General features: G+C 33.7%; 1 protein-coding gene across 2 annotated transcripts in view; it reads left to right on the top strand.

Moving 5' to 3' along the window:
* The window catches only part of LOC6052886, a 127,257-nt gene that overhangs the window by 3,790 nt on the left and 100,093 nt on the right, over positions 1-23,374 (top strand). The window lies entirely within an intron of this gene.

Genomic DNA, 23,374 nt, shown 5'->3' on the forward strand with positions numbered 1-23,374 from the left:
AGGACCAAATGTGTAGTAAAATAAAAACCGGCTCCGTGGCTTAATGGTTGCGGCTTCTGCCTCGAATGCAGAAGGTTCAGGGATCAAATCCCGGTCGGTTCCCTTGAAATTTGGAATCAGGAATTGAACTTTAAATATGAACAAAAAACCTTTAGGTGAGTGGGATTCGAACTCACACCCTTTGAATTGATGGTCTGGGACGCTAACCAGTCGGCCATCATGGAGTTAATGCTCTAGAACTGAATTGATCCGTAGTGGCGAAATAATGTCACAAGGTATAACATATCAATCCATTATATAACTACTAACACCGTCTCAAAACAGCCCAGGGCCATCTCATATACTCATGAACTGGACGAGGGAGTCGTGGATTGCCTGGCCCGAGTCATCTGCATTACCGATCTTTGTCCGTACAATTTCAGAAGAAATCGTTAGTCAGAGAGAGGTATATATACGCTTCAAAGGTTCTTGAGATATATGGTGGTTACTAACCGAACCGTCTCAGTTGAAATATACTGTGGTCATGGCCAAATCCTGCCAAGGCGGGGGTTCAAATACATACATACATACATACATACATACAAATGTGTAGTAAAATAAAAACAGCACTGTAACTCACTATTAAATTGATGTTAGATGGAACGATCACACCATGTTTTTTTATGGCTTTCGAGCTCAAAAATATTTGTGCACAACCAACAAATCACGGTTTTAGGCATTCCAATATCGTGATTGCACGCACGCATCATGAAACCTCCAGCAGCTTTACATTTCCCATAACTCAAAAATTGCATTGAAATTCATATCTGATAACAGAGTGGTGCACCCTGATGTTTGTGGTTCACATCGTCATTGAAGCCCAAACCACAGCATTGCGTTTGAGCTCACAAAATTGGGTCCAACTCTTTTTAACTGTGGCTGAACTATGTGCTAGAGCCCATACACGTCACTCAAATCATGCGATAGAATCAAAACAATTTCCTGATGTAAACGAAGTGGCAATAGATGATGTGACGTTTCACGTGTTCAATCAAGTTTATTTTAGATACTATTTTTGCATTGTTTAAACATTTATCTAAATTTATTTAATATTTCTTGAATAATCAAATACTGTTAGTAGAACATATTTTCCCATAGCTTTTTCCTAGGAAATGCAATCAGTGCCGTGGCACCCCTTTGATAACATAAATTGTCCCGGTTCTTGCTTCCCAGGGGTAACTAATGACTCCAACCGGGTTGGTTGCTCCCTCCGTTTCCCTGATATCAGAGCCAGAGAACAACAAATCACCAACATTTAATAATTCGTAACCGAGATCCCGCCAATATTGTGCTGCGACCCTGGGATGCAAATGATATCACGCAGCTTCCCCACCAGCAATTGATGCCCGTCCTGGAGTCCTGGAAGTTGTGAAAACATACCACAGGACGGTTTTAGGGGGAAGTTGTGGTATTTTACATCCACCTCCAATATTTTGCCGGATTTCAATTTTCAACTAAATGTTGGTATTTTCAAAATAAAAAATAATCAACAAAAAAAAATCCTTCAAAAACATCAAACTTCACCCCAACATCCCCTCAAACCCGGTTCCAATCGGAAGGTCACACCACACTCTAACCTACAGCCGCCCTTGCAACCCGGTGGAGTCGAGGTTCCGGTCGATATGGCAACAATAAATTTACTTTCTCTAATGAAATGGAACTGATATACTGGAAATTACTTTTTAAAGTGGTGGTGTGCAGTGTGCAGAGACCATCCCGGCTGAACGCTCAAGTTGGAGAGTTGGAGTTCACTGCTGCATTGACTGTGAAACTTTGCATGTGCGCGTTTTTGCCCCTCCGAAAGGGCCCTTGATTGGCTTTGGCCGATGAAGGATGATGGGCGAAACGGGGGAGGAAGGTAATCGGTGAAGGGATGAGACTGGGAAAAGTTCGCGCGTTTTCCTGGTCGTTTGAGGGGCGCAGCCACACGATGGAAATTGGCTATCGAGTTGAGTCCCGTTCAGTCCATCGTCGAAGGTTGGACATGAGCTGGGAGGAATGATCGGACGGTGTGGTGAAAGGATGATTCAGTATAATATATAATATTTTGTATTTCATTTAAGATTCAATTAAAAAATATTCTTGAGTGGAATGGCATATCCAATGATCGATTAGTTAGATTAAGTCGAAAAATCGCTCGATTAATTAAATCAAAAAGTTGGTAAAAACATATAAAAGTTAAGTAAGAATATGTCTTCAAAAACCGTTGACTTATATTTTAGTCATTAAATAAATTTAAAACTATTTGTAACACTAGCAAGGAGGGCAATGTTCCACCCACCTCCCCCCTTCCCTTTTCATTTCAAATTGTTCAAGATTTTGCTAGGGGTTGTCGACAAACTACGGAATCGAAAATTTGCCAACAAAAGTGGCACTTCTTCTGTCTGAGCCTAGTAATTTAAATTTCATTCAGTTTTTACTATGTTTACTACAAATTGATGCTTCTCTGTTTTGAAGAACATGATTCAAATTTATTTTTTAATAAATGAGTAAGCAAAAAGTAATGGAATTTTTTGAACAACTTTTAAAAAGCTAATTATTCATACTGAAAAGAAAGATCACTGCCAATATTTATGGACAAAAATATACCAAAATGAGTCATGAAATCAGGGAACAAAACATTATTTTTTAACAAATTTCAATAGTTTACTGAAATTTGAAAAATAACGAATTTTAAACTTTTCAATATACATTATTCAACTTTTTTTTTTAATTTGGAGTATGTTTAAAACCATTTTGAAATGGGTAATTCTCCGCCAACTCACACAGTAGTTGCCCCGACCCCTCTTCGATTTGCGTGAAACTTTGTCCTAAGGGGTAACTTTTGTCCCTGATCACGAATCCGAGGTCCGTCTTTTGATATCTCGTGACGGAGGGGCGGTACGACCCCTTCCATTTTTTAACGTGCGAAAAAATAGGTGTTTTTCAAAAATTTGCAGCCTGAAACGGTGATGAGATAGAAATTTGGTGTCAAAGGGACTTTTATGTAAAATTAGACGCCCGATTTGATGGCGTACTGAGAATTCCGAAAAAACGTATTTTACATCGAAAAAAACACTAAAAACGTTTTAAAAATTCTCCCATTTTCCGTTACTCGATTGTAAAAATTTTTGGAACATGTCATTTTATGGGAAATTTAATGTACTTTTCGAATCTACATTGACCCAGAAGGGTAATTTTTTCATTTAGAACAAAATTTTTCATTTTAAAATTTCGTGTTAGAAAAAACTTTGCAGGGTTAATTTTTAGAGTGTAACAATGTTCTACAAAGCTGTAGAGCAGACAATTACAAAAATTTTGATATATAGACATAAGGGGTTTGCTTATAAACATCACGAGTCATCGCGATTTAACGAAAAAAAGTTTTGAAAAAGTTACTTTTTGCGTTTCACTTTGTTTCGTCGTCCGTGTCTGTCGCGGGTGACCGAAAACGGCCATGATCGATGACGACCAACTTTTTCAAAACTTTTTTTCGTAAAATCGCGATAACTCGTGATGTTTATAAGCAAACCCCTTAAGTCTACATATCAAAATTTTTGTAATTGTATGCTCTACAACTTTGTAGAATATTGTTACACTCTACAAAATAACCCTGCAAAGTTAGAAAAAAAAACACGAAATTCTAAAATGAAAAATTTTGTTCTTAATGAAAAAATGATCTTCTGGGTCAATGTAGATTCGAAAAGTATATTAAATTTTCCATAAAATAACATGTTCCAAAATTTTTTACAGTCAAGTAACGGAAAATGGGAGAATTTTTAAAACTTTTTTGGTGTTTTTTTCGATGAAAAATACGTTTTTTTCGGAATTTTGAGTACGCTATCAAATCGGGCGTCTAATTTTACATAAAAGTCGCTTTGGCACCAAATTTCTATCTAATCACCGTTTCAGGCTGCAAATTATTGAAAAACACCTCTTTTTCGCATGTTCAAAAATGGAAGGGGTCGTACCGCCCCTCCGTCACGAGATATCAAAAAACGGATTCGTGATCAGGGACAAAAGTTACCCCTTAGGACAAAGTTTCACGCAAATCGAAGAGGGGTCGGGGCAACTTTTCCCGATTTCGTGTGAGTTGGTAGAGAATTACCCAAATATTTTGTTATAAATTTGAACAACAACGTAAAATGTGTTTTTTTGTAAGGAGATTCGAATCGAATAATAGTTTTAACAAATTTTATCATGCCTCATTGATTTTTGAATGATATTGAAATTAAACTTTAAAAAAATTTGCAACGACCAATGAATTTTTGATTTTTTTTATAGTCATTGATGATAAAACATATTTTTTACAGTTATTTCTGTTTTTCTTTCCTTAAACCAAGAATTTTATTTGAAATACTAGTTTATTTATTAATTTACTTTAAAAGAACCTTTTCAAAATTATATTATGAAAAAATATTGTCTTCTTTTTCAACTTTTGTCAAACATTAACCCTGTTTAGACTCTAAATTTGCATGGGCAAAGTTGTTGTATAATTATCTGATGTTAATTGGTTAACTTTTTTACAGACTTGGTTAAATCTTCATACTTTACATGTTTACAACTAAAAATGGTGAAAGAATATTATGCTTTTGATCTTTAAGGCTCAAATCTGCCAATCACAAAACATCTGAATTTTATGATGATGATGATGATGATGATGATGATGGTCCCACCTCTTACCCCTACAAAGGTTTGAGATGGACGAGTTATCGTTATGATATTTTGTTTGAACATTAAAATCAGTAATGCAAAAAAAACGAGCTGATTTTCAAAGCAAATATAAATTAGCCTTTCAATTAACTCCGTCATTACAGTTACTATCGTAGATTACTAATTAATAGGCCTGTAACTGTATTAGCTTCATGGAATCGCGTTTGGTAATAGCTACTGTTCGGAACACATATAGTTTTACTTGTGTCTATCTGAACTGGGTTGTTACTGTTATGGTTATGGTTGTTATGGTATGTTTGAAATAAAGGCGAATATGTTTATTCTCATCAAATTAGTGTATATTAAAATTGAATAAAAAAATTGCAGGATTTGAAGGTTTGACCATAAACATTTTATGCAAAGCTAAATTTTGAATAAAAAATCAGAATTTTTGTCACCTGAATTTTCAGGTTATCTGAATTCGATTTGATTTTTAAATCATATGCCCAAATATCATTAAACGCAGCATATTATAAGCGACACAAGCGCCAAATGTAAGTTAAATGAAATGTGTCTGTTTTGTTTGTTTTAAGTTTTTTTATTGTATTCACTTTTTGAGAAGTTAAGACATTATTCAATTTAATGAATATTTGTAAACTTTTTTTCTGTTGTTAACTTATTTAACTATAACTGAAACGCAACTGAAATATATATAAATTATAAATTTGTTCAACTAATTCTGTTTATAAAAACTAAAAACAAACATTTATTTAATCTAATTCATTGATTTGAATAAACTTTATTTCCTTGATATGTAAGTGAACTTAACCATTTTCATTTCAACTTATTTAAAAAAAATAAAAAAATCATAGATGATTTTGCTGCAAACTTATGTTTACCTGCATTCTGGAAAAGATTGTACTTTAATTCATTCCAAAATTTTTAAAGTATTTTTTTTTTTTATAATGACATCTGTTAGCCAATTTGTTTTCGTTGATAACACAACTCGCAGCAGCTGTCAAAATTTTTGCAATGCATTTGAAACTGATACTGGTTTGTTAAATCATCGATTTGCTTATTTTTTGTATTCAATATTTGTTTCAAATTTCACGGTGCTGACCAAATTTTACGGCATATTGGACTGTTTTTTTTTGTTTAAAATTTTAAATTTTGATTCTTTGTTGAACAATGGAATTTATTATTAATAATTAAATAAGTTGTTATTTATTTGATTTTTTTCATGCCATCTACGGTGTATTTTTGAAGCTGAAACGAAAAAAATCTACCATTTCTCCACCGCCTATCAAACCAATCTCGCACGAGGGTCGTGAAACCTTCGTCCAACTCCGAACTGGTCTTCACCGGCCGTGTATTTCATGAAGCTCCCCTACATTCCACCGATGTATCTGTACCTACTGCAGCAGCAACCGGCAACAGCAACAGGAGCATCGAATCAATCAATTCTCACCCCAAATGGTTCGGTTTCCGCTGCCCTCACGTTGGGTTGATGTGTTTTTCGTTTTGGATGCAAATTGGCTGTTTTCTGTAGAAGGAGGAAGGAGACAGTATTGACTTGTTGAGCTTCCTCGTGAAAGTTGATTTGAATTTTCAAGTTGAAATCGGAAATTTCAGACATTTTTGCTGAAGGCGTATCTAGGACACTACCCAGTAATCACAAGTAATAACGGGATTGAAAAGTGTCACACAGCTGTTAGGTGCAATGAAAACGTGACATTCTGGCCTCGAGGCAGCAGCGCTGCCACCACGTGGAAGCTGGAATTTTGGAGGAAACTATTTTGCACTGCTTCCGAAATGGCAGAGCTGAAACTTTGCCTCCGCTGAACCGAACGATACACAGGACCCCGAGATAAAACATGGTGAGACATTCCGAAATTACTTCTGCAATCCAGAAATGTCGTTCTGAACCGCCCTCCTTCCCCCCAAAAAAAAACCCCGAGCTGGAATAGAAACGTTTGGCACTGAGGTTTTTCGGGTGGTGCTGGTGCAACCCACTCACACACGAACGAAGGGACGAACCCATTCATTCATATTACATTCATTCATTTCGGGGAAAGCTCTTCCATCATATGAATAAATTTCCGTAATGACTGCACATGTGCAACGACGACCAAGTCTTCGAAATGGTGGTGCAGCTGCTGCACTTTTGACAGTCAGACTCGTTCCAAAATATTTTTCAGGAATTCAAGGCTTCTACTCGAGCTCCCTTTTTGGAGCCATCACCGGAAGGATGGTGGAACGTTTAGCTTGGAGGGAAATCTGAATACGGAGTTCGTACCTTCAAAGCAGCCACACAGTGCACACATGTGATGATGAATTAAAATTTTAATAGATGTCACACAGATAATAATTACTGCTACGGGTGAGAGACACAGACAGAGTGAGAGTGCCGGATTTGGAGCTGCAGTTTTGTGTCCTCGGGGTGATGTTTTCCGGGGGGATTGCGATGCAGGTTTTGTGTGCACTGGAAATAAAAGGTAGTGAATTGTTTTTTTGAAAAATTGAATAGACAAAGTCTTTCATAATATTTTTTTAAATAAATATTACCAAGAAAGTGCTGGTTTGATTTTTCATATTTTTATGCTTTGATACAACCGATCCCTCATGACCAAAGCAATCTTTTTGTATTATGGATTCGTCCATACAAGTTTCCATCCGTAGAGCTGTGATAAGATAAAAATCGACGGAGTCTGTATCTCTAGTACTGATTTTTTGACGGTCTGATGTCTTCGGCAAAAAAAAAAAAAAAATTACTGATTTCTATAGCTTATACAAAATTTTCGAAAAGTTTATGTACCCCTTTTAAAATAAGCCCATAAAATCAAAGGGCAAAAAATGGCAATTTTTGCAATTCCGTCTTGAAACTTCCTACTTTTCCTATCATTCTCGCGTGACGAAACAGCCTACTTTTATCTACTAAAAATAACAGAATCGAATAGAAACACATTTCAAAACAAATGCTGAAAAGTTCTAATGCTTTTCAACATTTTTTTGATTAAAACGATTTATTGACAAAATACATGAACATTCGACTTATAATTTCACTCAATGGGTGTTTTCAGAAATGCAAAAAAATGTTGTATGGAACTCGTTGCAAACCTTGATTTTTTCAGCACTTGTCGTATTTATCCAACTCGGTGAACCTCGTTGGATAAATGTACGACTCGTGCTGAAAAAATCCTCTTTTTGCAACTTGTTGCAAAAACTACTATTATGCAACAAGTTGCAAACAGAAGATTTTTAAAGAGCGTCGTCGCCGCTGGCGGCAATTCGGCGCAGCAAGAAGTAACTGGCGAGGATCTTTTCACCCTGCCGGAGTTTTTTGCTCTCGCGGGGGAGATGCTAACGCGGTTCAAGACCTGCCGTAACAAGGCAGAGCAATTTATGGCGCTTGGCGAACTTATGATTAAGTATATCTATAATGGATAAATATTTTTTACTGTGATCTATTTTTAAGCTTTCCTCTCTCACTATCCCCTTTCCTTAGCAAGTACAGATAGTTTTTTTTTCTATTTTTCTATCTATTGTTAAATCCATATTTAGCAATTAGAGTTTCCAAATGAACTATGAAATAACTCACAGCTGTAAGGAACCCCAAAACTCTGTAATGTACTTAAATGAACTAATTGTATCATGATTATTCACTAATAAAACCTGAATTGAATTGAATTGAAAGATTTTTAAAGCACAAGTCTTACATTTATCCAACGAGGTTCACCAAGTTGGATAAATTCGATGAGGGCTGACAAACAAATAGTTTTGCAGCGAGTTCCATGCAATTTTTGTTGCAATTCCGAAAAGCACCCTTTGAAAGAAATTGTAGGTCAAATGTCCATATGTTTCGTCAATCCACCGTTTAAATTAAAACAATGATGAAAAGCATAACTTTTCGAAACATGTTCTGAAATGTTCAACTGTTCAGCATCCATTTGAATGCTGAAAAGTAAGACTTCGAATCTGTTATTTTTGATAGAGAAAAGTAGGCTTTTCGTCTTTTTAGAATTATTGGAAAATTAAACAGTTTCAAGACCGAATTGCAAAAACATATTTTTTTCAAATTCTTCGAATTTCAATAGAAATTTAGGTGCAAGAAGGCGAATGGTTTGGATTTGTTTAAAAATGTTTTATAAGGCTGGTACAAATTTTATTAAGAGTTTTGTTCCCCCCCCCCCCTGTTAATGCTGGCCTGAAAAATCAGAGGACGAAAAAAAAAACATTTGTTTTTTAACTTGAAAATTTCGATGGAAATTTAAGTGCAATGTTAAGGTTGATTTAGACATCTTTTGATTTTTTGAAAATTTTCGATGTTGAGTATCGCAAAAATTTTTTTTCGCTATATATATATTTTTTTTTTAAACTAATGTTCGCAAAAAATTGAAATAGTGAGCAGTTCTCTCAGATTTCGGTCATTCGATTTTTTTTTGTATTTTTTAATTCGGCTGAAACTTATTTGGTGCCTTCGGTATGCCCAAAGAAGCCATTTTGCATCATTAGTTTGTCCATACAATTTCCCATACAAATTTTGCAGCTGGCCATACAAAAATGATGTATAAAAATTCAAAAATCTGTATCTTTTGAAGGAATTTTTTGATCGATTTGGTGTCTTCGGCAAATTTGTAGGTATGGATACGGACTACATTGGAAAAAAGTGATACACGGTAAAAAAATTGGTGATTTTTTTTTAACTTTTTGTCGCTAAAACTTGATTTGCAAAAAACACTATTTTTAATTTTTTTATGTTTTGATATGTTTTAGAAATGTGCCATGTCAAATGCCAACTTTTCAGAAATTTCCAGGTTGTGCAAAAAATCTTTGAGCGAGTTATGCATTTTTAAATCAATACTGATTTAAAAAAAAAAATCGAAAAATTGGTTGCAAAAAATTTGTAATCAAAAAGTACTTTAGTGAAATTTTGATTAAGTGCACCGTTTTCAAGTTTAATCCATTTTTAGGTGACTTTTTTGGAAATATCTCAGCAACTAATAGTCCGATTTACAATGTTAAAATATGAAACATTCGTGAAATTTTCCGATCTTTTCGAAAAAAATGTTTTCAAAAATTTTAAATCAAGGCTAACATTTCAAAAAGACCAAAAATTCAATATTACGCCCTTTTGATATGTTAGTCTTGATTTAAATTTTTTTACATATTTTTTTCGAAAAGAAAATTTCACGACTGTTATATATTTTAACATTGTAAATCGGACCATTAGTTGCTGAGATATTGACATTAGAAACTGGTGGGTTGTTTGGGTGAGACTTAGAAAACATCATTTTTCTTGTTTTTAAACCTTTGCATGGCAATATCTCAGCAAATAAGGGTCGTATCAACAAAGTCCGAAAAAGCAAAATATAGAGAATTTTCTCTGCTTTTCAAAAATATTTTTTTCAAAAGTGGGCAAACATGGGCACTTTTTTTTAAATATCAATAACTGTGACTATTTTGAAAAAAGTTACATAAAAATGGCTATAACTTGATAACGGTGCATTTTATCAAAATTTCACTAAAGTACTTTTTGATTGCAAATTCAATTTTACATCAAAAAATGAAATTGAAAAATTATTGCGATCAATATTTCGATGTTTTGAAAAAAAAATGTATTGATTAAAATCATAACTCGGTCAAAGATTTTATGCCCATTCTGTAAATTTCTGAAAAGTTGGCATTTGATGTCCTCTAAAACATATCAAAAAATAAAAAAAAAATAAAAATAGTGTTTTTTTGCAAATCAAGTTTTAGTGACAAAAAGTTAAATAAAAAATAACCAATTTTTTTTACCATGTATCATTTTTTCAGTTTAGTCCATATCCATACCTACAACTTTGCCGAAGACACCAAATCGATCAAAAAATTCCTTCAAAAGATACAGATTTTTGAATTTTCACATATCATTTTTGTATGGACAGCTGCCAAATTTGTATGGAAAATTATGTGGACAAACCAATGATGCAAAATGGCTTCTTTGGGCATACCGAAGGCACCAAAAAAGTTTCAGCCGGATGAAAAAATACAGAAAAAACTAACTTAATCCACCTATGTGGCTGTTGCCTTCCTCATTTTTTACCAACATTTGGTAATATGATGGGTTTGGACACAAATTCTATCTATCTTCTATATATATACAAAATTTCGACGGTTTTGTTCGAACATGGATCAATCCAACACGGAACGTCCGATCAAGGTGCTCTTTGTTGCGTTGGGTTCGTATGGTAAGTTCGTGAGTCCAAGGAAGGTTCTTACGCCAAAAAGTTACAACTTTGGCCACTCTGGAACCGATTCCGGAAAATTTGCAGATTGTATGGGAAAGGTTAACATCAAGTTTTGATCACAGGAGGCTGAATAAGCAAAAAAGTCAAAAACGTCAACAAACGAAAAAAGGAAGAACGAAGTTTGTCAGGTAAGGCTTGTTTCTCGATAAAAAAATACACAAATGTCACTTAAGCGGTCATAACTTGAGACTGAGCGTTGTCAGATCTTCAATGTTTTGGACTCATTAGAAAGGTCTTTTGATTACCTAACCAACGATCGGTCGGAAGATGGATCCGGACATAGTTTACATGCATTTAAGTGAGATCCGGCATCAAAAAAGTACATAAATATCACTTAAGTGGTCATAACTTGAGACAGGGTTGCCAGATCTTCAATGTATTGAACTCATTGGAAAGGTCTTTTGATTACTTATCCAACGATGGGTTGAATGATGGATCCGGACATAGTTTACATGCATTTAAGTGAGATCCGGCATCAAAGTGGTCATAACTTCAGACAGGGATGCCAGATCTTCATTGTATTGAACTCATTGGAAAGGTCTTTTGATTACTTATCCAACGATGGGTTGAATGATGGATCCGGACATCGTTTACATGCATTTAAGTGAGATCCGGCATCAAAAAAGTACATAAATATCACTTAAGTGGTCATAACTTCAGACAGGGATGCCAGATCTTCATTGTATTGAACTCATTGGAAAGGTCTTTTGATTACTTATCCAACGATGGGTTGAATGATGGATCCGGACATAGTTTACATACATTTAAGTGAGATCCGGCATCAAAAAAGTACATAAATATCACTTAAGTGGCCATATCTCGAGACAGGGTTGCCAGAACTTCAATGTTTTGGACTTGTTGGAAAGGTCTTTTGATAACCTCATCAACGATTGGTCGGGTGATGGGTCTGGACATAGTTTACATGCATTTATGTGAGATCCGATTCGCAACTCTGACACTTTTTTATACGTAACTTTTGAACTACTTATCGGATCTTCAAACAATTCAATAGTGCAGTATGGGGCACCAAACCGGATCGAATGCAACTTATTTGACTCAAATCGGATCAACCAGTGCCGAGAAAACTTGGCAAGAGTTTTGAGCACCAAGAGGAATACGCACACACATACACACACACACACATACATTTGTTCAGTTTTCGATTCTGAGTCGATAGGTATACATGAATATAGGTCTACGAGCTGTTTTTCAAAAGTTCATTTTTCGAGCAGGATTATAGCCTTACCTCAGTGAGGAAGGCAAAAAATCGAATGACCGAAATCTCAGAAAATTGCAGCAATATAATTCTCTTCATTAGGTCATGATTTTTGAAAATGTGGTTCATATCTCTTTTAAATTTGTAAGTATTTTTTATTGAATCAGTTTCAAAAGGGGACAATTTTAGTTTGAATAAAGTTTCAACTATATAGTTAATAATGGAATAAGTAGAATATTGGTAGCAAATAGTATTCAACGGTATAAGACAAATTTAAATGAAGAAGAAATCAGGCAAGTGTACGCCAACGTATTAAACTTTAAGCCTTTAAAAAAATAATTCATGAAGAAAAAATACCTCTCCAACAAATATTTTTGAAAAACTGAGGCAATGTCCTTTAATTTTCTTTTTTGAGTTTGTTGATTGGACTTACGATGAGCTACAGTTTCTAACAGTTGAAATTTGGCTAAAAATGAGTTTTTTTTTGTGCACCCTGTTGAATGTTGAATGAGATTTGCTTAAATTTTCTGCTCGTTTTATTTGAAATTTAATAACTAAGTTTAATGAGTTCCCAATAATCAAAAAATCAAAATCGTTTTACATAAAGAGCACTAAACTTTAAAATAGTTTATATGTTAACATTTAAATCGAATATATAGTCGATGAAAAGCTAGTTAAAAAATGAGGGCTTATAAGATGAAACTAGGAAATAAATATTCTTCTCAAAACTTAAGCTTAAGAGGCTGAAGCTCAGTAATCAGCATTCCAACAAACAAAACTATGATAAGAAAAAAACTAAACTAAAAATAATTTAACAAGGTTTTTTTTACGTTTATTGAAAATGCAAACAAAAAATTAGAATACGTATAACATCGGAAAAATTAAATTATTTTCAATTTTATATTTGATTTTGTTTAAAAATATACTTTTCAAATTTTGTTGGACTTAAAATTTTATTTTTAGAGTGCCACCATCAATGATAAAAAGATAAATAAAGTAATCTTTTATTTTTCGTGTACCATTTTTTTTTTCTGAAAATCAACAACCTACAATTATGCTCAAGGCAATCCATCTCCTTAAAAACCCCTTGCCAAAATTAGCCAAGCTACAGATTTTCGAATATTCACATGACCATTTTGTGTGATGAAAAAAATAGTGTTGCAAAATGACTTGCTTTGACAAAGGGAATGCATGGCATTTTTCAAAATAAACAAAAATACAAAGAAAAGTTGATTAGGGAAAAAAGACAATTGCTAAATTAGCATTTTTCTAAAATGATATTTATTTTAATAACTTTTCAAATCTTGGTTTAATTCTGGGCACTAAAATTATTTTTTATCAAATCAAAAGAATTTGACCTTTTCAACTGTAAAACGCATTGATTTCAAAATTGTTTCAAATTAACATTAATTTCTTAAATAGCTTTGGAATAGAGTTTTTGGAAATAAAATAAAATAATTTAAAAAATCAATTCAAATTTGTTTTCAAATTCGTAAATTTTGTGTAGAAATCATCAATTTAGTTATTTTTCACTACACTGTTTGATTATTTTCCACAAATAGCAAACAGTTAAGGATGCTTTAAAAAAACACTAAACAAATAAAATACCTTTTTTAAGTCATAGTTTTTTTCCAGTGTACTTCAATTATGCCACATTCACCATCGGATCTGGTGCCTTTATCCGAATGAGTTTCTGCACAGTGAGTTTATTCTGTATCGCACAGATTGGTCGTAATCATTCCAAAATCCCAAACGAACAAACGATGGTCTTCCACCGAAAAATGTTTGCCCCGCAAAACCAGGTGACAGATAGGATCTTCAAATTAGAAGCCCCGGGATATTCGTCCGAGCTCTAATTGAAACCTGTACTGACAGCGCACACCCACACACTGGTGGTCCTTTTTCTGTCCATGTTGTGGGTGGATGGGTGCTATGGAATCTGCCAAACCATCGGAGCACATTATGTTAATTGAAACAGTAGCAAAACACAGAGCCGCATGGTTGGGCTAGAGCAAAAAGTGGGAAAATCTGCCCTCGTTGATCCACATGCGATAGCAGCCGGCGGAATGCACCTCCAGAGTCACAATCGCAATCGGAGAGGAAAAGCCCGAGTGTTTAGCCAGATCAAACATTTGTAATCTCGGGGACGTTTCATTAGGATTTTGGGGTTTTAAATGGTCGGCTCTGGAAATGGAGAGAGAAAGAGAAAGAACTGTTTCCATCCATTTGTGTATCCGCTTTGATGGAAATTGTCGTTTGAGTTTGGAAAATTTTCGGCTCGAGATAAAGAGTAGGTGGGTGGAGGATTTTAAATGAAACTTTTTGGGAGCAACATCATCGGATTTGGGATGATGGTTCAGTGATTAGAGTGGATTACATTCTGTGACTATTTTTGACTTGATACTGTGAGAGCTATTTAACTATATGGGCATTTTTTATATTTTGACATAGTTTTACTTCCGGGAAAAAGTTTTTCTTTTAGGATGTTAAAATCAGGGCTGTGGAGTCGGAGTCGGAGTCGGAGCCGGAGTCGGTGGAGTCGGGTCTTTTTGGGAAGCCTGGAGTCGGAGTCGTCAAAACTCGAACAGCTGGAGTCGGAGTCGGAGCCGGAGTCGGCTAAATTTTACTAGCTGGAGTCAGAGTCGGAGTCGGAGCCGAAAATTTCTGATTACCCGGAGTTGGAGTCGGAGTCGGAGTTATCTTAAATTCAACAAAAAATTTGATTTTTTTTATCAGAATTTGCTATAAATCAGCTTATTTTGGGACCATCCATAAACCACGTGGACACTTTTTTGGGAATCTTTTACCCCCCCCCCTTCGTGGACAAATGTCCATACAAAAAAAAACTTTTTTGTATGGATCGTGGACAATCGCCATATCCCCCCCCCCCCCTCAAAGTGTCCACGTGGTTTATGGATGGTCCCTTTACAAAACTTCTTTTATTTTAATTGTTTTTCAATGCGCTTGCATTGCCATTTTTCATTTTTTTAGAGATCTATGATCACTAAATAATAACCTGTTAATCAGCTCTAACCCAAATATGTAGTATCATCATAACTCAAAAAAATTAAAACAATATTGGTTTTGTAGTCAGAAATATTTAATTGCTTTTTGACTGCATCCTTTTGCCGATATTTATATACCCTGAAAATTCAAATTTAACCAAATTTAATCCAGTTCATTCTGAAAAAAGTTCAAGGTTTAAAGTAAATCAATGTTAAGGAAAAAAGTTACGAGGTACATCAAAAGATAAAAAAATAATAATCACTATTTATGAAAATCCGAAAAAAAAAATACTGACAGTATAACTTTTCTTACAAATATTCAACGATTATAACAATCTAGTACTTGGAACTCAACATGCGTATTTCAAATATAACTATGCACATAAAAATCAAAGTGTCGCGCTTAACATATTTGAAACTGACAACAAATATAGAAAAATTGCAACTGATTTTGAAATCATCACTAAATATGTTAAATATATCGATTATCGTAATGTTTACTATTTCTCTACTAAAATCTGAGAATGTTGCTTCTCAGGCAAACAATTTTGATATTGTTGCAAATAATCGTTGAACAAATTTCAAGATTCCTGGATAATATAAAATTTCAAGATACAAAATATATATAGATATATATATTATTCAAAAAAATCAAAATCAAAATATTGTTGAACCGGTAAGAATTTTCTCATACTGTTTGTCCCACGCCAATATCACGGAAGGTGATTATGATTGCAACTAAATATATCTAAAAAATGCTTCTTGGAAAGGTAGCTTAAGGATCTTTTTGAATATCCGTGACCTAGAAAATATTTAACCTGTGGATTTTAGTTATTTATCCAAATCTAAGTTTTTTTTCCATATATTTTGATGGTGGCGCACGTCCGTTCATAAAGTTTCGTTTTAGGTGAAGATGCAAGAAGTATAGAAGAAATATCGCTTATAAAAAATTAAAAAATTCACACAAATCCATAATTCCAAGGTAAAATATTTTCTAGGTCACAGATATTTGAAAAGGACCCCTTAAGCGTCCTTACCACGAGGATTTTTTTAAAGATACATTGATTTGTAATAATAATCTTCTTCGGCCATGGCGTGATGTCCATGTACGTCTTTAAAAAAATCAATGGAGCTTTAAGAAACAGTTTCGTTTAAAATTGAGATTTAAAAAAATAAGGTGACTATGATAGTCACTGTCCTCCTTATAAATGCCAACCTTAAAGTAAGCAAATTGAATTTATATGTTAAATCGATCATTTAATGATCATTCAAAAAATAACAATTTAATATTTAAGCTTTAAATAAATTTAATAAAAATTTGAAGTTAAGTAAATAAATCCAAATTTACTTACCAAACGGTTTTTTTCTGAAAATGCCTTCAAAATTGAAGATTTTTTATTGGAGTCGGAGTCGGAGTCGGAGCCAACCATTTTTTTAAAGCTGGAGTCGGAGTCGGAGTCGGAGTCGGCTAGAGTTGGTAGACCGGAGTTGGAGTCGGAGTCGGAGTCAGTTGGATCTGGAAGCCGGAGCCGGAGTCGGAATCGGAGTCGGCTAATCTCAATAAGCCGGAGTCGGAGTCGGAGTCGGAGTCGCTTGAAATATGACCCGACTCCGCAGCCCTGGTTAAAATAATTAACATAATGAATATTTTATTTTCGGTATTGAACATCATAGTCTCACTGATATAAAAAAATCGAGCCCAAATAAACTTCATTTATCACTGCATGAAAATGTATTTTTATCTGATTTTCAATGTATTGAACGTTTTGCATAAATTTTGGAGGAAGTATAAATATGATTTTCTTGAAGAGTGACTTTATTTCATGTTTAAATCATATTTAAACAATGGTTTTGAGTGAACTTTTAATTTTCCTCTTACAGTTTTGCTAAAGATCACATTTTGCGGACATGTTTGTTTGTCTACCCCTTTAACATTGTATGGAGATTTCAAATAAACCAAACTCTTTGGAAGCAATATTTCCACCGTGAAGAGATACGCCTATCATATTCACGCTAGACTTGACAATCCACTCGATTTCCAGCCCTAGAACATCCCAAAATCGCGAGAAACCAGACAGCTGTTTGCTCACCGTATTACAGGGATTCTTGTGAATGTACCTCTTTACTCGTCGTACCTGAGCCAGGGGTGTAATCTTCGTGCAAACAGAACCGTACGAAGCTCGCATACTTAAAAGCCTTTTTCCTTCACGGGGAGTCTGGCTCATCGAACGCGCGCGGTTTATCCGCAAATTTCGCGAACTCCATCAAACGCGAATTTCGCGACTGGTTAGTCAGTGAAGGAGAGGGAGGAGGTTTTGAGTCGAAAAGCATTCCTCCGATGGATGAGCTCACTAACGGGTGTATAAAGTACAAAGAGAATTCGTACGATTTTTGGCAAAGTTCCCACGGTACGGTACCGTCGAGGGCCAAACCTTTGAGGGCCAGACCACCACGGTAGGAACCATATTGGAACGAAATTTGGGCGGGTTTTTTGCGCATCAATTGCTTGGAATATGGTTTGACGGTGTTTTTCAGTTGAGCTGTTTTACGAGAACGGAGCGGATTCTTTGGAATTTAGTTTTTTTTCTTGAATTTAAAAAAGTCATGCAATCATATTGTGTTAGATAAAATATGGAACAGAATTGTTTGATAAACATATCAACTCCAAAACCCTTACGCATTTGACGTTAAATTTATCGTCATACTATTTTTACAATCAATTGTTTAAAAAAGTGCGTTTAGGGAGACTCTGCATTTTTACAGTCACTGGAATCAGCCTCAAGATTAAATAATTGGGCTGGGTTTTCGTACATAGTTTCCTTTAATATAGTTGAACATAGCTAACTGCAGTTTGAACAATTTTTCAAAAGTATTGTTAACAAAAATTACCAGCTTTTGTAAACATGCTCAATTTTGGTCTAAAAAAAAATTTAAGTTTTTAAATATTTTACATGCTAAACTTGTTATATTTTGAACACAAACGTACAGGTTTAATGTGAAATTGCTGTATCTTATAGAAAATTAAAAGTTTGGATGAATAAAAAACATTTTGCTTAAGATTTCTTCAAAATGTTGAAAGGGGGATCAAATTACCCCCAACATTTTGAAAATGACGGTTTAAAATATTTTTTTAAACGCTTGGCATTATTCGAAGAGTTTATCTGATGAAATACCCTTATCAGCCAAACATAGTTGAATGTGTAAGCTTTCAATTCATGCAAAAAGATCATAGTTTTGTGAGAAATTAACAGAGTTATGTGCGATACAAAAAAGGGGATCAAGTCACCCCACTCTCCCCTAATGGATAAGGATTAAATTTTGTAATATGACAAATAATTTGGCTTAGCAGGGAAAATTGTTAAAATTATAGTTTACAGATCCGCAAAATGCCAAGCGCTTTCAATGTTTTCTATTTAATTTTACTATTTTTTAAAAGATTCTGCTGCTGTTTCTTGCAGACGTTTTTTTAAGATTTTAAACTTGAAATATATATTTAATTGTCTTTCATCAAAACATGACAAATTAACAAATTAAGACAGCTGTTTAAGCCAATTTTTAACAAAATGTTTTGATTTTTTGATTGATTTCAGTTAAAATTGGAACAGAATAAAACATTCAGTACACCAATTTCCAAATGTATTGGTCTAAAACCTTCTGTTTGTATCCAGACTGAAGTCCCGAATTTCCCTATTTGGCGGTAAAAAGATAATTTGAAGATCTGATTTATTCTGATCTGAGTTAAAATGCCAATAAAAACCTTTCTTAAAAAGTTTTATTCTTTTATTTTATTATAGATATTATTATGTATTATATTTTGTTATTTTTTATTATTGGTCTGTTGTTGAGTGAGTTTTTCTTTTCTTTCATGAGAAGCACTTTTAAAAGTCATATGAGAATTAAAGTTAGGAAGTTCTTTTGAAAGCTTATCGAGATTGTTTTAATTTCAAACATATTTTGTGTTTGATCATATGGTCATATGAAACTAATGTTCTTTAATTTTTTCCTTCCTCACCTCAATGAGGAAAGGCTATAAAATCACTCGAAAAATGAACTTCTTTATTCGACCTCGTAGACCCACCTTCACGTATACCTATTGACTCAGAATCAAATTCTGAACAAATGTCTGTGCGTGTGTCTGGATGTGAATCCGTGCACCGAAAAATATGCACACGATTATCTCCGGACTGGCAGAACCGATTTGAACCGTTTTGATCTCATTCGATCCGTCTTGGGGTCCCACAAGACCATAGTTAATATTATGAAGTTTAGAAAAGTACTGCAAATGTTATGCTAAAAAAACGATTTTAGCTAAACTTCCGAAGATTGTTAAAAGAGTGGTTTTTGTAAGAAAACCCGCCATGCTATACATTTTTAGAAAGGTATTTAAAAGACCTTTCCAACGCGTTCAAAGATTGAAGATCTGACTCCTCCATCAAAAGTTATGAACATTTAAGTGTTATTTGAGCAATTCTCTACGAAATCGGTCTTTTTTCTTCAATTTTAATTTTTGTATTTTTTAATCCGGCTGAAACTTTTTTGGTGCCTTCGGTATGCCCAAAGAAGCCATTTTGCATCATTAGTTTGTCCATATAATTTTCCATACAAATTCGGCAGCTGTCCATACAAAAATGATGTATGAAAATTCAAAAATCTGTATCTTTTGAAGGAATTTTTGATCGATTTGGTGTCTTCGGCAAAGTTGTAGGTATGGATACGGACTACACTGGAAAAATAATACACGGTAAAAAAATTTGGTGATTTTTTTATTTAACTTTTTATCACTAAAACTTGATTTACAAAAAAACACTATTTTTAATTTTTTTTATTTTTTGATATGTTTTAGAAGACATAAAATGCCAACATTTCAGAAATTTCCAGGTTGTGCAAAAAATCACTGACCGAGTTATGAATTTTTTAATCAATACTGATTTTTTCAAAAAATCGAAATTTTGGTCGTAAAAATTTTTCAACTTCATTTTTCGATGTAAAATCAAATTTGCAATCAAAAAGTACTTTACTAAAATTTTGATAAAGTGCACCGTTTTCAAGTTATAGCCATATTTAAGTGACTTTTTTGAAAATAGTCGCAGTTTTTCATTTTTTTAAATTAGTGCACATTTTTGCCCAGTTTTGAAAAAAATATTTTTGAAAAGCTGAGAAAATTCTCTATATTTTGCTTATTCGGACTATGTTGATACGACCTTTAGTTGCTGAGATATTGCAATGCAAAGGTTTAAAAACAGGAAAATTGATGTTTTCTAAGTTTCACCCAAACAACCCACCATTTTCTATCGTCAATATCTCAGCAACTAATGGTCCGATTTTCAATGTTAATATATGAAACAATTGTGAAATTTTCCGATCTTTTCGAAAAAAATATTTTTGGAATTTTCAAATCAAGACAAACATTTTAAAAGGGCGTAATATTGAATGTTTGGCCTTTGTGAAATGTTAGTCTTGATTTGAAAATTCCAAAAATATTTTTTTCGAAGAGATCGGAACATTTCACGAATGTTTCATATATTAACATTGAAAATCGGACCATTAGTTGCTGAGATATCGACGATAGAAAATGGTGGGTTGTTTGGGTGAAACTTAGAAAACATCAATTTTCCTGTTTTTAAACCTTTGCATTGCAATATCTCAGCAACTAAAGGTCGTATCAACAAAGTCCAAATAAGCAAAATATAGAGAATTTTCTCAGCTTTTCAAAAATATTTTTTTCAAAACTGGGCAAACATGTGCACTAATTTAAAAATGAAAACTGCGACTATTTTCAAAAAGTCACTTAAATATGGCTATAACTTGAAAACGGTGCACTTTATCAAAATTTCAGTAAAGTACTTTTGATTGCAAATTTGATTTTACATCGAAAAATGAAGTTGAAAATTTTACGACAAAATTTCGATTTTTGAAAAATCAGTATTGATTAAAAATTCATAACTCGGTCAGTGATTTTTGCACAACCTGAAATTTCTGAAAAGTTGGCATTTTATGCCTTCTAAAACATATCAAAAATAAAAAAATTAAAAATAGTGTTTTTGTAAATCAAGTTTTAGTGATAAAGTTAAATAAAAATCACCAAATTTTTTACCGTGTATTATTTTTTCCAGTGTAGTCCGTATCCATACCTACAGCTTTGCCGAAGACACCAAATCGATCAAAAAATTCCTTCAAAAGATACAGATTTTTGAATTTTCATACATCATTTTTGTATGGACAGCTGCCGAATTTGTATGGAAAATTATATGGACAAACTAATGATGCAAAATGGCTTCTTTGGGCATACCGAAGGCACCAAAAAAGTTTCAGTCGGATTAAAAAATACAAAAAAATCGAATGACCGAAATCCTAGAGAACTGCTCATTTATAGACTTTTTCGAAGCCGCATCTCAAATATTTTGATGAAAAAGTTGTCCGGATCTATCATGAAACCCATCGTTGGATAGGTAATCAAAAGACCCTTCCAACAAGCCCAAAAGATTGAAGATCTGAAAACCCTATCAAATGTAATAAGTACTTTAATGTTTTTAACAAACTTTTTTTAGGCCGGATCTCAGATATTTTGATAAAATATGCGAGGAAGGCATAAACCACCTAAAGGTGGATCAAGTAAAGTTTTTATTAAATGTTTACTACTCTTTTTTCATTTAAAAATAATATTGTTTCGTATTTTTTAAAGCATAAACATGACCTTAAAATTAAGGAGAAATAGGCAGAATTCGTTGAATGTTAAATTTTTATCACAGAGTTTAAATAAATAAATGCCTGTGATATTTATATAACATTTCCCACATTTTATAACTAAATTATTTTTGTTCACAATATATTTTTTTGAGCTTTTCCATTCTTTTGTATTTGAGGTTTTTGTTATTCAAACATTTTATTATGTTTTTCAGGCGTAATAATCTTGTTTTAGTTTTAGTGAGTTTTATCACTCATTCAAACACGAGTAGTTCCTAAAAAGTTTTATTTTAAAAAGTCTGAACCCAAAGACATTTTTTTTATTAATTTTTATTCATGAAAATTTCAGGTTTTTTTTTATTATTTCATCTGACATGACAAATATCTTTGAATAGTTTTGTATTATTTTATTAGTTCAATTATATTTTTATATGCCTTTTCACTATTTTTTTTTTCATCTTAAGGCGCAGTATCAATTCTTTTTGCCTTCCTCACCTTACTGAGGAAAGGCTATAAAATCACTCGAAAAATGAACTTCTTAATTCGACCTCGTAGACCTACCTTCACGTATACCTATCGACTCAGAATCAAATTCTGAGCAAATGTCTGTGCGTGTGTATGTCTGTAAGTCCGTGCACCGAAAAAAATGCACTCGATTATCTCCGGACTGGCTGAACCGATTTGGGCCGTTCTGGTCTCATTCGATCCGTCTTAGGGTCCCACAAGACCTATATTAACTATTATGAAGTTTTGTTAAGTATTTCAAAAGTTATGCTAAAAAAACGATTCTGGCTAAAGTTTGAAAGATTGTAAAAAGGGTGGTTTTTGTAAGAAAACCCGTCTGATCATACATTTTTAGAAAGGTATTTCAAAGACCTTTCTAATGAGCCCAAAACATTAAAGATCTGATAACCCTATCAAAAGTTATGAGCAATTAAGTGTCATTTGTACACATTTCAGAGGCCGGATCTCAAATATTTTGATGAAAAAGTTGTCCGGATCTATCATGCTACCCATCGTTGGATAGGTAATCAAAAGACCTTTCCAACAAGCCCAAAACATTGAAGATCTGATAACCCTATCAAAAGTTATGAGCAATTAAGTGTCATTTGAACACATTTCAGGGGCCGGATTTCAAATATTTCGATGAACATGTTAGCCGGGTCCATTATGCGACTCGTTGCTAGTTGGATAATTAAAAGACCTTTCTAATGAGCCCAAAACCTTGAAGATCTGATAACCCTATCAAAAGTTATGAGCACTTAAGTGTCATTTGTACACATTTCAGAGGCCGGATCTCAAATATTTTGATGAAAAAGTTGTCCGGATCTATCATGCTACCCATCGTTGGATAGGTAATCAATAGACCTTTCCAACGAGCCCAAAAGATTGAAGATCTGTCAACCATATCAAAAGTTATGAGCATTTAAATGTTTATTAAACTTTTTTTTATTGCCGCATCTCACATATTTTGACGAAAATGACTGCTAGTCCATGCAAGCTATCATTGG

The sequence above is a fragment of the Culex quinquefasciatus genome, chromosome 2, assembly GCF_015732765.1.
Source record: "Culex quinquefasciatus strain JHB chromosome 2, VPISU_Cqui_1.0_pri_paternal, whole genome shotgun sequence".
NCBI classification, from domain to species: domain Eukaryota; kingdom Metazoa; phylum Arthropoda; class Insecta; order Diptera; family Culicidae; genus Culex; species Culex quinquefasciatus.